The sequence below is a fragment of the Pinus tabuliformis genome, chromosome 6 (genome assembly GCF_031772625.1).
Source record: "Pinus tabuliformis cultivar Carrire ecotype Pingquan chromosome 6, CPIR1, whole genome shotgun sequence".
In the NCBI taxonomy this organism is placed as follows: Eukaryota; Viridiplantae; Streptophyta; class Pinopsida; order Pinales; family Pinaceae; genus Pinus; species Pinus tabuliformis.
The window spans coordinates 680,141,114-680,152,133 of NC_142292.1; the positions used below are offsets into that span (position 1 = coordinate 680,141,114).

Here is an 11,020-nt window from a genome sequence, read left to right on the forward strand (position 1 = left end):
TAGATTTTTTATGATATTTTTTCTAAATATAAAAAATTAAACATATTATTTTTTATTAATTAAATAAAATATTAGTTTAAAAATAATTAAAACAAAAACTTTAACCACTTAACCCTCTGATTTAAAAGGTTCGGCGTTATAATTTATTATTTATTGGTATATTACCTATCATTACCTTCGTCTTTTTTAAATAATTAGCACAAATCCATACCCAACCCAATACAAAGGATATTAATAATTATAAATAATAATAAGTGATGGTATTCAATGGCAATGGGCTCAAGAAGTTGGGAACTTTCCCGAAGTGCCCGACAATTTCCGGTGGGCTGCCAATTTCATTCAGTGCTTCCTTCTGCGCCATTTTCTGTTGCAAGACCACTGAAACTACTCTTTTCACAACGTCGACATCGAAGTTGTACATAATGTTAAAAATGACACCAATATAAGCGAAAACTCAAATGAGATTACAGAAGTGCCTGAGCTAAAGGCTATTGTGGATGTAACTGTTAATGACGCTAAGAAAATAGTTGAGACTATGTCGATGCAATGAGGATGATTTGAAAGACAAGGAAGCAAAACAACTGGATCAAACAAATGCTTCAATGAGAATGGGAAAAAACTAAAGATGGCTCAGAAGAATCAATAGACACACGACCTTGTGAGGCCATCAAAAGTAATAGACACAAAACCTGGCGAGGCCATTGAAAATAAGGAACTTAATAGACACACAACTTGGTGATGCCATCGAAAGTAAGGAGAGCCCCAAGGAAGTGCCTAAAGAAGCTACTCCTCAGAAAGAGCAATCTCCTACTGTTATCTCATTCCATCCTGTCGAGGCCATCAAAAGCTATGTTACCAGAAACGGGAAACGGGAAACGAAACGAGAAACGAAAACGAGACGAGAAACAGTATTCAGAGGTTTCTTATTCAAGAAACGAGGAGAGAGAAAATATAAAGAAAACATAAAACAAAACATTCATTTACATAACAAAACATTCATTTACATTGCTGAAAATGTAATCATCCCATTTATGATTTACCCATAATGGATTAGTGTGTATGGCCAGACCCCGGGCCGAATATATGACCCTGCTCCAATGCTAGGGAGATACAACAGTGGACTCTTATGACCTGCTACAATGCAGGGAGATATAACAGTGGATTATAGCCTGCTCCAAATTAGTAACTTCTAACGTTGTGGGATTGATGTTGGGCGTAGAGTTTGGCTTGATTATGCTATTTGAGTTATAAAAACTATAGCTTCATCAGAAAAATGGGAGATAATGGAAAATACATTAATGTAATAGGAAATGCCACAAATCCCGATTATAAATAAACTATGGTCCATGAAACTATGTGCTTTCAATCAAACTATAGATTCGCTGTCCGGGAATATTAGTGTGATCGCTCAAATCGTCGTTATACATTCTTCAATTTACACCCCAAACCACCTCCCAAACAGGTAATGTTAGTAATTCTGAGTGCTGACCATGAAGACCAGAACGGACGTAGAAAACGGCGTTTTCCGTCCCGTTCCGTTTCTTGTGCGTTTTTTCCCAGAAACCCTCGCTGCCGTCCCGTTTCTGGTAACATAGATCAAAAGTAAAGAACCTAATAATCTGGAGAGTCTGAGGAAAGTGTCTAAAGATGATATTCTTGAGAAAGAACCATCTCTTGCTGGTAACTAGTTCCAACAATTGTCTGGCACTTGGAATACATTCACAGGTATATCGCGTATTGAGCTTTCCAGTTCTTACTTTTCGTTTAGATTATTCTTGAAAGTTCGTGATTCCAACACAATAGGTTCTGCATGCAGTCAATGCCCTTTGGCTCTGCATCTAGTCTATGGACTTTTATTGTGCCCTTTGGCTCTGCATCTAGTCTATGGACTTTTAGTGTTACAGGGTCATTGTTAGGTACAAAGGCACTTAGCTGTAATGAGTTATGACCATCATGTACTACCAATGGTGGTGCTTCTATTTAGCAATTTGGAGCACAATGACTGACAACGTTACAATTAGTGGAAAGTGGTTTGATAGCTTTGTAGGAAGTGCCTGTAGAGACGGGTGGAGAAAAAGAGAAAGCATTGTTCACAGTTTATGCTGCCTTGTTTGAGTATATAAGTGAGGGTTGAAAGAAATGTGGCAAGGGTGAACTAAGTTCACTATTTCTACAATAGAAAAGCAAGACTTGTTTATTCTAGTCCTTGCTGCCAGTTTATTCTAGACATGGAGTTGAGCAGTATGGCCAAATGAGGTATCAATTTTGTCTGCGTGAACATTGCTAGTGAATCCGAGGCAGTGGAAGCTAAGCTACTATATCCTGAACAGTGCTAGTGAATCCAAGACAGGGAAAGCTAATCTACTTTTGGGCACAAGTAAGAATTTCTAATGAGAATCCTATAACCGTTTCGATTACTGGAAAATTGTCAAGAGAAGATGTGAGAAGATGTTTTATTAGACTATGTTATCTGGTATATAGAGCAAAATCCTCTCTCAAATTTTCTGTGGCAGCTAGCAACGTTTCCATTCTAAACACTATTTGCTAAGCCTCACTGATTAGAGTGTTTTCCTCGGCTTACCTATCTGGAATGATGAAATATATTCACATTAGGGCTCCAATATGTCAATGCTGCCAATTCTGTATTATACATTGCTAGAGCCTCTGTTGAACACCGCCTGCGCATGAAATTCTAGTTAGAGCTTTTATTAAATTTAATACATGTTGAAATTAATAGGCTATACTTAGTAGTGAATTGTAAACATGGTGATGAATAACTGAAAAATGAAAATCCCAATTACAAATTCATGAGACTATATCAAATCCTACAAACCTAAAAAATAATCAGAAATCAATTCACTTAAAATAGTCATATATATATGACTGCCATGTTTAATTTTTAAATAAAATTGTACCTGCTAATTCAAGTGTTCAGAGGCTTAAATGGACATTGTAAAGAAGTTTGAAAGTTCAAACAGGTCCATAAGAAATACTATACTTTGAATCTGATAACTTGAGAACCTGATCGTCGACTTTGAATCTGATAACTTGAAAAGTTGATAGTCAGATGTTTCAGTCTTTTCAAACAATAAACCAAACTTTAATCTTACAATGACAACTTTGCACTTACTGTGGAAGCAGCACAAATACAATCTTACTGGTATTTCAGTTGGCAACATGTAATATTCATTAAAGAACATGTAATATTTTTTTAAAATTGCTTATTTTATCATTTAAAAATTAAAATATGTTTTTGAATATATAAATAAATAAAACCACATAACTTGATATCCGATTAAATTTAAGATATTAAAATTCAATTTTTATTTCTTTTTCTAAAAAGTCAAAATCATCTCCTAGTTAGACTAGGCCAAAGAGAACTAGAACTAATTCTGATATTTCCAATACATCATTGTTGTTCTGAATTCATGGTTTTTATTAGAATATGCAACTGAATGTGGTGGAATTGCAGGATGTATTACGTTATTATGTATGATGGGATTCCTCCAAAGCCGTATTTTTTTTGGATGTGGACCGTGGTAGTGACTTCACTTGGTTCCGGTGTGATGCTCTCCACGCACTAGTTGTGCCAAGGTATGCAGCTTAGGTCAGTCTCGGCATTGCTTATTTCATTTTACTAATTTGAGTAGATTGCAGAAGAATTCATACAATGCATAGTTAAGGTAGCATACCTCTTCCACTTGCTGACGATGTGCAGTACTTTGCTGAATTCTGTTTCATTCCCTGATATTATGTTCCCAAATTTTTTTAATAAGCCTAGTTAGCCTAACGATTCTTTGCTGAATTTTGTTTCATTCCCTGATTTATGCTCCCTATTTTTTTTAATATGCCAAGTTAGCCTGCTAGACAATGATCAATATTTTAGCGAATTTGTGTTTCCTTATGTTTTTGAGTTTATGTTCCCAGATTTTCTAATAAGCCAACTTATGAGCTTTCTCAGTCTCAATGTTAATTTTGCATTTTGGGTTGGTACCAGGCACATCACACTTGCTAGCAATCACCGGTACTTTTCCAAGTTTATGTTCCCTAAATTTGTTGAAACTCTGATTTTTAAATAAGCCAAGTTATTAGCCTGCCGAATGTCAGAGTTGGCTCTGCATTTTGGGTTAGTAGCCCATGCATTGCTTGCTTGCATCTTATCTCTGCTTGTTTATGCATGCATTCCAATCTGGCAATTAGCATTCTGAATTTCTAGATATTCAGGATATTTGAGGTAGAAATCATGGATATTGACAGGACCCATTTGATACATATGGAAGTTTTTTATCTATTTGTTAGCATCTACATCATGGACTGCATTTGTTGTATGTTCTGTTCCCTTTTTGCATTTCTATCTTTTGGATGTCTTAGGCACTTTTTTAAGTTACTTGAGTTACTGTAATAAATGTATTTGACTCTCTGCATTCTCAGTTTTTTCGGTTATAAGTCGACACTTATTATTTCCTTGAGTCATTCTATCTTGGGTTTTGCAGTTTGATGTATTTGATTCTCTGCATTCTCAGTTTTTTCGGTTATCAGTGGACACTTATTATTTCCTCAAGTCAATCTATCTTGGATTTTGCAGTTTGAGACAACATGAGAGGGCTATGTCTTCTGTGCAGGGACCACATCCCTTGTACAAGCCAAAGAAATATTCCTTGGTGCCAGACAAGGATCTTCCGTGTGCTGCTGTGCAGGCAGGGAGTGTCCATAATCACAACCATAAACGAGCTTCTCAATGTTTGAGTATGCCGATCATAGGTCGTTTATAGGAGTCCTTGTTAGAGACTTTGTTTGGGTCTGGCTAAGCACTCAAACTTGGTTGACAGCAAATTCTGTTGTTTTGGGTATGTGATGCTTCTTTTAATTAATTTGTTTGTGTAAACTTTAAAGTGGAAATCATTTATTTAAAACAACTTTTAGAACTGTGAAAATTATTGAATTATGGAATCTGATAATAGATAACGAAAATGTCACTACATATTTTAACAAGGCCTGATAGACCCCTCCTCCCTGGTATGGGGATGTAGGAAAAGAAAATGGAAAAGGTGTTTCAGGTGAAGACCTCACTGGTCATGGTGGGCGTAAAAATAAATTGAGGTGATATGACAGGTGTGAATATGACCAGCGGGGATCTTCAGAAAAGCTCCCTGCACTCATGGATGGTGTTTTGGGTATGTCAGTGGTATGGTGAGTCTTCCATCTCAATGGGCAAAGCAATGCCTCATCAAGAGATGTCACTGTATTTTTGGTGGAGGACGAGATGGGGGATGCATGTTCTTTGGTGACGATCTTGTATCCACCTCAGCCATAACTTGGTTACCCATGCTTGGCAGACCATCTATGTAGGATCAAAATAAATCCACTTTATCTGCTTGCTCTGTCTTTTCAATTGAAAGTTCAGCATAATTTCCTGAATACCTTTCTCAACAAATATTGCTAGCAAATCGAAGTTTATCACATATCAGAATGCATGTTTAATTTCAGTCTCAAGGAACATAACGTAAAATCATTTGTCAGTCTCACCGAGTTACTTTTCTTGAATGCTCTGATTCATCAGTGCCTTTTTGTTTTGAATTCATTTGTGTGCTGATTATTCCATTGTCCCAAAAATTGTGGAAACTGTATTAGCTCCTGTTTGCTCTCCTTTCACATGCTTCAATACAAGAACCATAGAGACTCAGAGAGTATGAACACGGTTATTCATCATAACCTTGATTATATTGATGGGACAAAATTCCTATTTATCCACACCATGGTCATTTTAAGCTTCAGATTATACACAATGTCTATCTTTATCTTTATTTTATGTTCGACTTTACAGACTAAGTTGGTCATCTAGAGTTTCAACCTACTCAGACACGTCTGGGATGCATGTTCTTTGGTGATCTTGTATCCACCTCAGCCGTGACTTGGGTTTACCATCCTTGGCAGACCATCTATGTAAGATCAAAATAAATCCACTCTCTGCTCACTCTGTCTTTTCAATTGAAGTTCAGCATAATCTCCTAAACGTAAATCTCAACAAATAAAGTTTATCACATATCAGAATTCATGTTTAATTTCAGTCTCAAATAACATAGCATAACATCATTTCTCAGTCTCACCGAGCTGCTTATCTTGAATACTATGATTCACCAGAGCCTTCTTGTTTTGAATTCATTGTGTGTTGATTATATCGTTGTCCCAGAAATTGTGGAAACTGTATGAGCTCTTGTTTGCTCTCATTTCACATGCTTCAATACAAGAACCATAGAGAGTCTGGATAAGGTTATTCATCTATAGCCTTGATTATATGGATGGGACAAAATTGCTCTATATCCACACCATGGTCATGGATGGGACTCTCAACATCTACAATTAATTCCTGTAATTATGATTTCTGTGCACTGAGATATAGCACTAGAACCATTATCCTTCTTGTTTCCGTTGGGAAGTTATTGTTCCTCCTTTGCATGGGTTGTTCATCTAAATAAGGAGGAGCAAATTGGATATGTTAATATCAGATTTATTTAGAGTTCAAATTATAAAAATTGTAGCTATGAGCATGATATTAGTATCCTGAATGTTTCCTCAAATTTGTGAAATGTATCAGATCTATTCCAGAAGGCTATTTGTTCGTCAATGTAAGCATGCGTAAGCTTTGACATACTGCGTGAGAACTCTCTTTCCACAAGACGAGATTGTAACGTAGGATAACATTCAAGGATCAAAATTATGAAGTCTGCCAAAGAAGATATTGCCGCAAAAGCTATTTATTGAGTAAGTTAACTTATGTTGCCGCAAAAGCTATTTATTAATTAAGTTAACCATTGCTATGATTTAAAAAAAATGCTGCGATAAAAATAAAACAACTGATGAATGGGTTTCAATGCACAGGAAAAACCTAATGTCTGATTGGGAATATTAAATGGCACTGCAATAGGTAATGTGGACACAAATATTTTTGGAATTGTCTGGCTGATTGTTTTACAAACATCTCATGAATGACCTTGGGTGGGCTTGTATCCATAGCAGTTGAGGCATGAGCTCAATCTCGACGTTGGTGATGTTATTAAGATAAAGTAACAAAATTGTTTTGCATTTGCAGATATATCTTTGCAAGGGCACCTTGTTGTTTATGACAATGAGAAAAACCAGATGGGCGGGGCTCATACAGATTGGGAAAGGGATCCCAAGTTCTGAAACTTTTCCATATTTTATCTGCCAATCTTATTCTATAATATTTACTGCAATTTTTTAATTTTTCATATAATTATGTAGTAATTAGTTTCCATATAAATTTGTGCATGAAAGAGATATAGAGAACTAAGAGTTGATAACTAACTTTTCTTGAGTGTAACCTAAATTGCATTTTTTATTTTTCAAATAAGCTGAATAGTTACATCTACATTTTTTAATAAACTTGTATTTTAGAAATCTTTCATCATTTATACCTAGTACTACATCACTGCTTGCTTCCTCTTCTTTGTGTCTTGTTATTAGTGATGCTCATGTTTTGGAGTTGAATAAAGAGAAACTTTTTCCCTTTATTTCTTTTACCTCCTCAATAAACAAAATAAAATGAAAGAGAAAGAGATTGGTTAGGTTGCTTAGATGATATATTGCACCCATATTTAATGATGTTTAATATATGTTTGGTTTTCACACCCATACTTATGTATGACACTAACCAGCATGTAGATATTAGAGATATTGATTATATTTCCCAACTAATCTTTTCTTTCCTTTTTCAGATTTTATATTTCCCAACTAATCTTTTCTTTCCTTTTTCAGATTTTAAACCTGTAAATCATAAAGGAAATAATTAGAAATGAAAAACCTAAAATTTTTTGAATTACAATTAAAATATTTTTGTAATATATGTAAAAAATATAAAAATTATCTGTAAAGAAATAATTAGAAATGAAAAACTTAAAACTTTTTGAGTTACAATCAAAATACTTTTGTAATATATAAAATAAAAAATACAAAAATTATATGTGTACAATTAGTTATGATAGAGCACAAAAAATACATATAAAAGTACAATTTGCATTGAACAACTTATTAATACCAAGTAGTCTTTCTTTAGTAAAAGAATATAGCGACAAACGCATACTTGAATTACATTTAATAGCTCATAAGAGCAATTAATCTTTTAAGAAAGGGGAGATGCTTTTATTGTTGCGCAGGGACCACCAGTGGTTGTTATATTACTGGTCCCACATAGCCATCAAAACATGACAAAAAACTTTGAAAATTAAAACATAAATAGATCATATTAAGTTATATAAGGTATTCAAATATGTCCAAAATGGATCCATATATTGATTGGGCTTACAACTGTCCAACACTAGCCTTTAGTATCACAATTTGACAAAACATCTTGTCCCAAGTACCTTCTGATCAGATTTAGAAAACAAGACAAAATTAACAAGCAAAACTTCCATCACATACTATCCAACATAACACATATCACATCAAACCAACCCCCATAAATATAAATTGGAAAAACTATGACCAAAGTTCATTGCTATCTACACTAACTGCATAAATGTTCATCAATGGAACTTGCTCAAAGCAATAAATGGCACAAACACACAGGATTTAAGAATTAAACACAAGAAAACACAAAACAAAGCACAAGGATCAACCATAAGAGTTTATCAGCGATTGGATGACACATCTAAATCAATCCACAACACACTTTTAAATTTGGAAAAAAGAAATCGATGTCAATCTTCTCTTCCAATCAAATTCAACAACAAAAATCTATAAAACCACCTCACAATTGCTTCATAAACTTTCATTCTACTCATCTGCAGCTGAATTCACTCCATTAGAGACTGTGCACATTGTAATCAGGTTTGAATAATTCAAGTATTTTCTTTTTGTTTTTTTAAATCTTCCATTAATTTACAGTATAAACTTCATTTTTTCTCCTTTATTTCTTTTGGTTATCTTTAATCTTCCAAATCTTCCATTAATTTACCACATGAAAAAATTGTGTGTGCAAATTAGCTTATGTGTGTAAAATTGCAGACAAAAATCCATAGCATCGGAATCAACAAAGAACAAATTAATCATGCCTAACATGCAAATTAGCTTCTGTGTGTGAAATTCAACTTTTGTGTGTGAAATTGCAAACAAAAAATCGTAGCATATGAGTCAATAGAGACAAAAAATTAATCATGGCCAAACAAAGACAACAGAGACAAAAATACTAAAGCATCTAAGTCAAAACACATAGGCTTGATAATTTTGTCAAAATAATGTTGAAGTCCAGTCTTGCATAATGCGAAAGTCTAATGTATAATGCAGTCTTGCTATAATGCGAAAGTCTAATGTATAAGGCAGTGAAACATGTCTTCTGTGAGTATGGATTAGATCGTTTATGAAAGGTGTTTTTCATCAATAGAGTCAAACTCGCAAGTTTGTCTTTGTGACCCATCATAGGTGCCAAATTCACTCATTCTCTCTACTCCATGCATTTTTCTTTCCCACGATCACTGCAAGCCACAATCTGAGATAAGGATATCTCTGGCATCATAACATTGACATATTGCCAAGGTTTATTGTTTCACAGTGCAACAAAAAACTATGGTTTCATATTAGTGATTGTTACAACATCTTCTCCAGCCCAAGAAGCACCTCTACATGCTCATATTTTCATTTTTTCTCTTCTGTTAGGGTTTTTTGGTTTATAGGTATTGTTTTTAGGCTTGTTTCACTCTCTTTATGTTTTTTTTTTTAACTATGTTTAGAGATTTTGTTGTTGTTGTTGTTGTTTTTGTCGTTGTTGTTGTTGTTGTTTTTTTCAGGAATTTTAAGGTTGCGTCATAATAGCCATAAACTAGAGAATACCATAAATTATAAATTGTAAAAGAAAATCGACTTCTTTGTGTGAAATTGCATACAAAAAACCATAACATCTGAGGCAACAGAGACAAAATTAATCATGTCCAACAAAGACAACAGAGACAAAAATATGAGAGCATATGAGTCAAAACACATACGCATGATCTTTCCTAAATCACAGCAATTTGGTAGCTTGTATGCAATAATGTGGATGTTTGGTCATGTCATGCCTCTAAGAAAAAATGAATAAATCTATTTCAAAATGGCTTGGAAGTTTTTGGTCTATTTTAAAAGGACACTGTAGTATGTTAGTTATCAATTAGTTGAGACACAAATGGAAAATGAACATAAGGTAGTTACAATGGAGGAGACATCTTCACAGTTGCTAAGAAATTCAGTTCCGTATGAGCAACAAAAGCCTCTTCCATTGCAAGATGTCATGGCTTTAGTTATCATTTTAAAGGAGGCATGGTGGCAATTGTTATGGGTAATCCCCTCTAAAACTTCTACATCTCAGAAGACTAATCATTCTGAATCAAATCAAGGAGATTTCCATTACAATGTATCAGAAGACTAATCATTCTGAATCAAATCAAAGGAGATTTCCATTACAATCTATCCAAAGAGAGAGTCAGCATGTTAGCAGCGTAACTCGTGGCACAATTGCAGAATTGGAAGCAGTTGTAGCTGACAATGTAGAGAACTGGAGTGTTTTAAGATATGGTCAAACAATGCAACTTTTAGTCACCTTTTTCAGTGACCTTAACAACAAATGAATTTAAAACTTATTTCAATTAACCAACACCTATTCCTAGCATTTGTAAGGAGACAGTTTTCAGTACCCTTCCCTTTTTTTTAGGTTGGTCGGGATGGGATATTATGGATTTGATGTCTTGCTCAGGGTACATGATTATATTCAAGCTAAATTTAGGCTTGATATTTCTTTCAAACACATAGGCCTGATATTTCTATCAAACACATAGGTATGATATTTGTGGATGGAGATTCAAGTTGATGCAAACACATAAATTTCTTATTCAAATATATGCAGGTTGCAAGTATTGATTAACCTATTCATATTTAAATTTCCGGAAATAAATAAGACTAGGTTTCTATTATGCATGTTGCAATTATTGATTACCCTTTTCATATTTTAATTTCTTATTCAAATAACACTGAG

At 34.3% G+C, this 11,020-nt stretch overlaps 1 pseudogene; it reads left to right on the top strand.

The window, feature by feature from the left end:
• The first annotated feature begins 257 nt into the window (after window positions 1-257).
• Window positions 258-2,336, top strand: LOC149260479 (nuclear pore complex protein NUP50B-like; annotated as a pseudogene).
• The last annotated feature ends 8,684 nt before the right edge of the window (window positions 2,337-11,020 follow it).